Source organism: Gossypium arboreum, chromosome 2 (assembly GCF_025698485.1).
Source record: "Gossypium arboreum isolate Shixiya-1 chromosome 2, ASM2569848v2, whole genome shotgun sequence".
NCBI lineage: Eukaryota > Viridiplantae > Streptophyta > Magnoliopsida > Malvales > Malvaceae > Gossypium > Gossypium arboreum.
Genome location: NC_069071.1, coordinates 46,577,969 through 46,587,821, shown reverse-complemented (window position 1 = coordinate 46,587,821; position 9,853 = coordinate 46,577,969). Strand labels below are relative to the sequence as shown.

General features: G+C 35.2%; 1 non-coding gene across 1 annotated transcript; it reads left to right on the top strand.

Annotated features, from left to right (window-relative positions):
* The first annotated feature begins 5,357 nt into the window (after positions 1-5,357).
* On the top strand, positions 5,358-5,463 carry LOC128289530 (small nucleolar RNA R71). Its single transcript, XR_008279175.1, has one exon. It is a non-coding gene; the product is annotated as a small nucleolar RNA R71 (small nucleolar RNA).
* The last annotated feature ends 4,390 nt before the right edge of the window (positions 5,464-9,853 follow it).

The window sequence follows — 9,853 nt, the reverse complement described above, 5'->3', positions numbered from 1 at the left end:
TCCCATGACATAACAAGGATTTGAACCGTGGGCTAACAAGAACATTAAGCTAGCAACTAAAAACATGCATGAACCTCAAACATACCTTAATCTTGATGCAAGTTTAGCCAACCTCTTCCTAATCCTCTTCCAAACCAAGTATGAAGCAAAACTCCTTCCTTAACCTTAGTATTTTCGCCAACAAGAGAGTGAAAAGAGATGAACAAAATTTTTCTTTCTTCCTTTAGGACATTCGGCCAAGCTATGGAGGAAGATGGACACTTTTTTTTTTTTGTTTCTCATCTACTAACATTAATTGTTTATTCCATACCCTTATTTTATTCTTTCCATCATAACCCATTTACCAAACATGTTTCATGACATGATTTTGCCCATAAATCCTTGTCATGGCCGGCCACTAGCTATGGGGAAATTTGACATGCAAGTCCATTGTTTTGCATGCATCCTTTAATTAGTCATCACACATTTTCCCTCATACTTTCAAAGTTTATTACTAGGTCCTTTCTAGTGAAATTCACATCTATAATTCTAAATCAAAGCATAAAAATATCACACATGAGTTAACACACATTATAGGCAATAAAATAAATATTAAATTATTTTTATGCCTTGGTTTTGTGGTCCCGAAACCACATTTCGACTAGGGTCGTTTTTAAGGTCATCACAATGAAATATTGGTATAATGAAATAAATGATATGTGTTTATAAGAAAACAGAAAGAGAATGATACGTATCATGACATGTATATATATATATGACTAGTCTCAATGTAATGCTTGTTGGGTATGGAGTTGAATTGAAATGTTTCGAGCAAACATGCTATTTTATGATCTGAATTGTGGTTTTTATAAAGATATGATCTAGTTTTAAATATGAATGCTTGATGATTAAGTGAAGATATTTTGTAAGATGATAATCTTGATATAAATGTATAAGTGGTACTATAATAAACAAGGTAAAATGAGTATGAGAGACACATGTATGATGACATACAAATGCTATGTTTGTGGTTTAATTGAGAATATTTAATCATTAAATTAATACCATGTTATATGCTTTTGATTTTGTATAAGTGTGTAAGAGATTAAGGTTGACTAAAGCTTGGAAAATAGCCTAGGTATATTCCACACAGGCAGAGACACGACCATGTGTCTCAGCCGTGTAAAGAACACGACTTTGGGACACGGGCGTGTGGAGCCTTAAAGCATGAAATTTCCAAGATTTTCGTAAGTTCACGTTTAGTCCCGAACCCTTTCTAAAGTATGTTTTGGGCTTCGTAGACTCAAATAAGGGACTATGTGTGAGTGAATGAACGTTTTGAAATATGAATGAAATTTTATGGCCCGTATATTAGGTTAATGTTTGTATGTTTGTCTGGTAACGCCTCGTACCTTATCCCAGCGTCGGGTACGAGTAAGGGGTGTTACACTCAACTTCGGTTGGACTAATCACATGTGATGGATCAGATCGATATCTACGAAGCATTGAAACATGAAATACATTGTGAACCTTTTCTAATTCAGGTGGTAACAACAATCTATAAGCAACCAGCCAGATACGCTCTATAACCTCATACAGCCCAATAAATCTCGGACTCAATTTGCCTTTACAACCAAATCGGAGTATTTTCTTCTACGGTGAGATTTTAAAACACTCTATCCCCGATCTGAAACTCTATATCTTTACGTTTCAAGTCTGTATATGATTTTTGACAATCTGATACTGCTTTCAGACTTTCACAGATCACTTTCACTTTCTATTCGGTTTCTCTGATAAAATCGACCCCGTGTATCATATTTTCACTGACCTCAGTCCAATACAATGGTGTACAACATTTACGACTGTAAAAATCCTCGTAAGGTGCCATTCTAATACTCGATTGAAAACTATTATTATACGCAAATTCAATCAGAGGTAGATATCATTCCCACGTACCTTTGAACTCGAGAATGCAACATCTCAACATATCCTCAAGTATCTGAATGATTCATTTAGACTAACCATCTGTTTGCGGATGGAATGCAGTGCTGAAATGTAATTTCGTACCTAGTGCATCTTGCAATTTTTTCCAAAATCACGATGTAAACCTCGGATCTCTATCTAAAACAATAGATATAGGCACACCATGTAACCTCACGATCTAAGAAATATACAACTCAGCCAGCTTATCAAGCAAGAATCTGTAAGAACCAGAACAAAATGAGCAGATTTAGTTAATCTATCTACAATAAACCAAATTGCATCTTTCTTGCTCGGTGTCATCGATAAACTGGATACAAAATCCATCGTGACTCTGTCCCATTTCCATTCAAGTATCATGATTAGCTGAAGAAATCCAGAAGGTACTTGATGCTCGGCTTTTACTTGCTAAAAAACTCAACATTTCGATACAAAGTCAGAAATGTCCCGTTTCATACCTTGCCACCAATAGTGTTGTTTCAGATCATTATACATCTTTGTACTACCCGGGTGAACAGATAACCGACTGTTATGAGCTTCATTCAAAATTATATTTATAGACATATATTTATCACTCAAAGTTTAACATTACATCATATACAACTATAAGGCCAAATATATCTCTCATATTAACACATATACTACAACATCTTCATGAATCATTTCTCATCACATATCAAGAAATCCTTTCACCCTATTTTCAAATAGGTAACCAACTATCACGTACCTAATCATTTTAGCTTGTTTAACGTATTCAATTACCACATCAGCATAAATTCTTTTAAGCATAGAGTTATAATAGTTCACCAGCGTAAAGCCTGCTTGGCCTAAGCCTCTATCTCACATCGGCACAAGGCCTGCTAGACTCAAAGTTTGATTTTTATACACCAGCAATAAGCCTGCTAGGCATAAAGCCTGATTAAATTCACCAACACAAGGCTTACTAGGCTCAAAGCCCGAATATCACTATTATAAAGCTGTCTCATAACAATTCATATATCAAAAATTCCAAATATTCCATATTGTTCATACGGACTTTCAAATGTTATAACTCAGTCGAATTAAACTCAAATACATTATTTCCATGCTTAATCATATTCGACTAACTTTACTATAAATCTATAAATTCCAAATTAGCATATTAACTTAAGTTGCATTCAAAATTAACAATGTTTAATTGCTTAAAGACTTACCTCGGATATCAACAAACGATGTAAATCGACTATTCGACTATTTATGTTTTTCCCCGGTCCAAGTCCGATTTCTTTTGTTCTTGATCTATACAAATTTCAAATTAATCCAAAACATATCTTTCATAATTTATCATCAAACATCACAAAACAAAAATATTCATCAACGGCATAACTTAAAATATTCATCAAAATCAGAAATTCTAGCATGAGTCGGATAATATTCGAAGCAATGATCTCAAAAACGTAAAAATTATCAAAAATCGAGTAAAGTCCACACCTTAAATTGAACTTCAAGTAGCCGAACTTAAAACAGAACCAAAACTTTCCTTTTTTCTTTTAGTTCGGCTAAATATGATGAACATGCATATATTTTAATGCTTTCTTTTATTTATTATATGTTATTATACATTTTACCTAATTAACCTTTATAATAAAATATGAAACAATTATAAATCATGGTCATTACCGTCCATGAATAATCCTTATGGTCAATTTGCAACCTAAAACCTCCATATTAAAAGAACAACAACTATTCGGCCCTTTCACAATTAACCACCAAATTTTTATTTTACGCGATTAAGTCATTTTATTAAATCAGGCACCTAAACGACAAAAATTAAATCACGAAAATTTCACACATACTAATTCATACATAATAAAAACAAAAAATAATATTTAAATATTTTTCTGACTCAGATTCATGGTCTCGAAACCACCGTTCTGACTAGAGTCTAAATCAGGCTGTTACATATTTAGCTCGAAACACATAAACTAAATAAAATTAAAATTTAGCTGAAACCAAATTAAATATTCCAGCAAATTGATGCACAAGTTAAAACCGAATAATATTGGGCTCAATAAACTTGAATGAGCTATGAACGTGCTAAATGAGCTTGTAGCAAATTGCATGGAACACTTGAATCGAACATCCTTGATCGTTCAATTAGTCCAGCAATGGTTTCCAACCCAAGTTCGCTTAATTAAGAGCTGCACACAAATTAAAAAACTAAAATTAGATTTCATTTTGCACTTGGGCCCCTCGAATTTAGGCCAATCTCGATGTTGTTGAAGTGTGTCGAAATGATGCGGTCGGGATTGCATCATATGCCTAGACATAATTTCCTTTAAAAACTTGGCATAATTAGGGACTTTCTCAATTAATTCAATTAAAAACAGATTAATGTTTAATGTTTTGAACAAGTTTAAGAAGCTTACAAACTCATCTTCGTCCAACTTATGTTTTTCCTCTAGCCATGAAGAGAATGGGATCTTTGCGATAGCAGAATCTTTGGGTATCTCTTTTTCTGGCTCAACTGCCAGTACAATTTCCTCCTCTAACTCTAATACATCTTTAGCTCTAGGGATTTCTCTTGAGGGTCATCAGCATTATCCATATTTCACTTTGTAGTAGGGCTTTCTAGGCTACTCAGTTGCATGATTAAAATGTTATTGCATTCACGTGCTCTTAACTTTCTCTCTAAGGATTATTTTTTGTATTGTTAGGAATACATTTTCCAATTTTTCTTTTGATGTTTCCCATCATGCTCGTCACTTAGCTCATTTGATCCTCAAGTTCAGTCAATGTTCTAGTTGAGTTGGTGCACTCAGATTGCACCTGCTTGACATTTGTTCTCATTGACTGCATTTCTCCCTTGATTCAATCCAAATGTTGACCACATGTAGTATGGTCACTTGGGTTGACCCTATCCTGAGGTTTCTACAAATAAGGAGGTTGATAGTTAGCATTTTTAGCTTGATTTGAACTATTACCTCCTCCTTGGTTTGCTCCCTATCTCAGATTCGGGTGATCTCTCCAACCAGGATTATAAGTGTTGGAATAAGGGTTTCTATCACTTTTTCTAATATAACTCACATCCTTAGCAAAATTGTTGAGGTACTGGAAAAGCAGTTTATCTCCTACACTCATAGACGATGCACTATTTGTAGATTCAAATACAGTTGAGTCTATCCACTAACTGTTAATACTTATCATCCTCTGGAATAGTTTTTACAGTATCGGTTTTCTGGCCATATGTAAATCGTTCAATTTTCCACTAGCAGGAGTTCAATGTCATGTTCTCAATTATTTCGTATGCATCCTCGTACGCCCTGTTCATGAGTGCTCCTCCTGTTACTCCGTCTAGACCTGATCTTCCTTTTGCGTCCAACCCATTATAAAACACCTACAATTGCATCCACTCAAGAAATCCGTGGTGTAGGCATTTTTGAATCAATGTTTTGAAATGTTCCCAAGCCTTATGGAAATATTCTCCTTCCATCTGTCTGAAAAAAACAATCTCTCTCCTTAATTGAACCACTTTACTAATAGGAAAAACTTCTGTAAGAAATTTCCAGCGAGTTCATACCATGTCGTGATAAATCCTGGTGCCTGCAAGTTTAACCAAGAAAAGGCATTATCAATCAAAGAAAAGGGGAACAACCAAAGATGAATAGCATCATCAGTGACCCCATTATACTTAAAAGTATCAACAAGTTGAAGAAACCGTTTCAAATGTTGATTCAGATCCTCTGTCATCATCCCCCTAAATTGCAGATTATTTTAGATCATCTGAATCATTACCGACTTGATCTCAAAATTATTTCTTGTAATAATCGGCCTTATTATGCTTTCCTGAACCATGTCTAGACTTGGTAGTGTGTAGTCTCTTAAGGTTCTCTTGTTAGGAGCCTTTTTCATGTTTGTAGATAGTTATGGTAGTGTTGGTGGGTTCCCTAAGGCCTTATCACCAGTGTTTCCAAACAATCAATTCTCGGGTGGTACGTTACCTACAGTCGGTGGTGGTGGATCTTACATATGTTGTTGTTACTACTACTATTGCTGTCGGTGATTTCTTCAAATTATTCTCTTTGGATCTGTGACTACTATAATAGGTGTGCCTCTACAACAAGTCAAACACTAAATCTAGATAGAGAAGATTAGTAGCAATTGTAACACCCCTTACCCGAGACCATAGCCAGAGTCAAGCACGAGGCATTACCGAACATAGCTTACTAATTCAGGGCATAAAAATTTTCTTTTAAAATTAATTTAGTTTCATCCATTCAATATGTCCCTAAAAAGGGTCCTCGAGACCCTGAAACATGAAATTGAAATAGTTCGGGAACAAACCAAAATCAATAAAAAATTTTCGATCACTTAAACAAATCAAAACAATTTTTTTTCATCATTCATAAATAAACTGTCCATCTATGTCATAGTCACTAAATAAATCATAACTCGAGTTACGAAACTTGAAATTCAAATTCATAAATTTTATCTGAAACTAGACTCATATATATTCTTACTAGATTTGTTTCAGAATTTTTGGTCCATCAAATTAGTACAGTTTATTAGTTAAAGTTTCCCCTATTTTAGTGTTCGGCTGCTCTAACCTCTGTTCACTACGAATTAATTTTCTCCCTATACAGAACTCATATAACTTATTTCTCTTAAAAGTAGACTTAATAAGTAATCCATACATATAAAGTATAACTCCTAATTATTTTTCTACAATTTTTAGTGAATTTCTAAATTCAGAACAGGGGATTCAAAAATCACTCTGACCCTATCTCACCAAAATTTAAATATCTCATAAAATACAACTCCTTTATTTACTATGTTTCTTTCATATGAAAATAGACTTAATAAGATTTAATTTTATATCTCATTAACTATCTAAATCCATTTATAGTATTTTAGTGATTTTTCAAATTCACATCATTACTGCTGTCCGATACTATTTTAAAGCTAATTTCAACGTTTTCATGATTTCCATGGAATAACTAGCATTTAGGCATACATAACACCAAACATGTCCCTGATTAGCCATTCCAATAGCTAATCATTATCAAGCATTTACATACTATTCATTAGCCATATCATAATATCATACACACAAAATGGCTACGATGCTATACATGCTATACTCCAAATGAAACGTCTAGCTATACCAAAATAATCATTGTGATAGTGTGCCCGGACCTCTGACGTACTTTACGATCCCTAAGTTAGCTTGAAAAAACTATAAAAAGAAGGAAAATAAAGGGGGTAAGCATTAAGCTTAGTAATTTTGGATGCAAATGAATAACAACATTCATAAGAATTATCTTACTACTTGGCATGATACTACTTAATGCAACTTCATTAATTGTCATAGACATATTTTAAGCTTCTTCACTTACTCACTTACTTAAATACTTACTTAGTTAATCAAATTTATTAATTAATTTTACTTACCTTTTTCCTTATCAATCATACATAAACATTATATACTTACCTTTGCTCTTCTAGCATGAACTTGTCTTACCTTTTTAGTATAACTCGTCATACCTTACCTTACCTTGATATTCTCTTTAAATTTTCATGTTGAACCACTTGGAATACTAAGGATACATGGGTACCTTACCATTGCCATGACTTGTCATGGTCTTACGTGGTATCCTTTTGAAACTTACCATTGCCATGTCTCGACATGGTCTTACATGGTATCCTTGCCTTATCAACTCACCAATGCCATGTCTTGGCATGGTCTTACATGGGACCTTTGCCTTATAGTAACTTATCAATGCCATGCCTTGACATGGTCTTACATGGTATCCTTGCCTTAGAAACCTTAACAATTGCCATGCCTTGGCATGGTCTTACATGGTATCCTGAAACCTTAATGTCATGACATTTGTATCCTACACATTCCTAAGGTTCAACCGGGACTTTCTAAAATTACTTCTCCGTCAATTCATGCTTGAGTCTTCTTTCAATAATTTCATAAAATAAATATACACATGCTGGAAATTAACAACATTAACATAAAATAATAGAATATTGCATTTATTTACCGCAAACTTACATCGAAACAAAATACGATCAACTATATCGATTTAGTCCACTATCTGTAACACCCTGAATTTGGGCCTAGAAGTTTTGGGCCTTGAGCATTGGAGTGGTTGAAGGCAGCTTATAATATTTTGTTGTGCATGTAAATTTCGCTAATGAAGGCTTGTTTTAGTGGTTAAATATGTTGAGAAGTGTTGAAGAAGTCCCGGTTTAAACACGGACTCTAGCAAAAAATTTTTGGTTTAAGGTGAATCAAACCACGGTGTAGTAGGTAGGCCTTAAGAATATTGTTGGAGATATTGTGTCACAAAAAGCCTTGTGGTCTAGTGGCAAAGTAGCGCCACATAAGAGGGAGGAAGGTTGCGTTATAGAGGTGGCAAGGAGGTCCAGGGTTCGAAACTCATGGCAAGCGAAGAGCATTTATTTTGCTAACAAGGGGTGGCAAGAGCTGGTGTTGAATTTAAACTCTGATAATGGAGGGATCCCACATCGGGAAGCTAACATAAGAGTGGATGTGAAGCTGGCTTTAAATAGAGGGAACCATGAGGAGAGTAAAGGCACCTTTCTTAGCTGATCCCTTTCGCTGTATGGCGTGCTCATTTGGGTTGGGCGTCGGCTAAGAGTGCTCGGAGCGTGGATTAACTCCAGTCTCCTATCAGGTGTGTATTCTTACTACTCTAGCTGTAGGATGGCTACTTCGGGCCGCGATGGGCCGAAAGGGGTTATGTGGGCCTAATGGGCCTATAGGCCCAATTGGATAAGTTATTTGATTGTGTAGTAAATATTGGGCTAGGCTAGGTGAATCTCATATTTGTGGCTAGATTTGGGCTAAAAGGGCCACACGAGCGTGTGGGCCCATTTGGGTCGAGAATAGGCTTTAGGCCCATTTGTATTGTTATCCATGTTTAGAATACTTTAGTTTACCAATTATTGAAATGCCCTCGACTTGTAAAATTACCATTTTACCCTCGATTTACAGAATTACCATTTTACCTCGGTTCTGTAATTCACTGTTTTACCCTCGATTTACGTAATTACTGCTTTTACCCTCGGTTTATGTAATTACTATTTTATCCTCGATTTACGAAATTCTGTTTTCCCCTCGGTTACTGTAATTACTATTTTACCTCGATTTATAGAATTACCGCTTTTACCCTCGGTTTACGTAATTACTGCTTTACCTTCAATTTACGTAATTACCAAAATACCCTTGGTTTATAAAATCACCAAAATACCCTCGGTTTGTAAAATTACTAAAATACCCTTGGTTTACAAAATTACCAAAATACCCCGGTTTGTAAAATTACTAAAATACCCTTTGTTTATAAAATTACCAAATACCCCTCGTAGGGTAGAATTACCATTTTGCCCTAGGGTGTTAAATGACTATTTTGCCCTTGTGGGCAAGTGACCGACTTGGACAAAGGTGATATAGACAACTTTGGAGGAGCAATGAGGCTTGGAGTATCGACTTGGATAAGCTTGAATCGTATTATTGGACCCCGTGAAGGTAAGCAACTTATGGTCAATAAGGATTCTTTGGCCGAATAAGGTAGGGTGGATTTTGAGTTTGTTAAGCATAACTTGTATGCTAAAATGGTGATGAATAATTGTAGGACATCGTAAGGGATCTCAAGAGCGATCGTCATGAAACAGTGTGTACCAACACCCTTTCTTAGTTCAATTCTAAAAAAGCCAAATGTCAAATTCCAAGATTTCATGGTCATGTGAGTATGCGAATGCTCTCAAGGCATAGAGTAATTGTTAGATCTGGCACCGCAAGATGGTAAGCACATTCGCGTGACGTTTTGGCGTATTTCGGAAAAAGGGGCTCGATGGGCCAAAATTGGGCCCAATGGGCTTACAG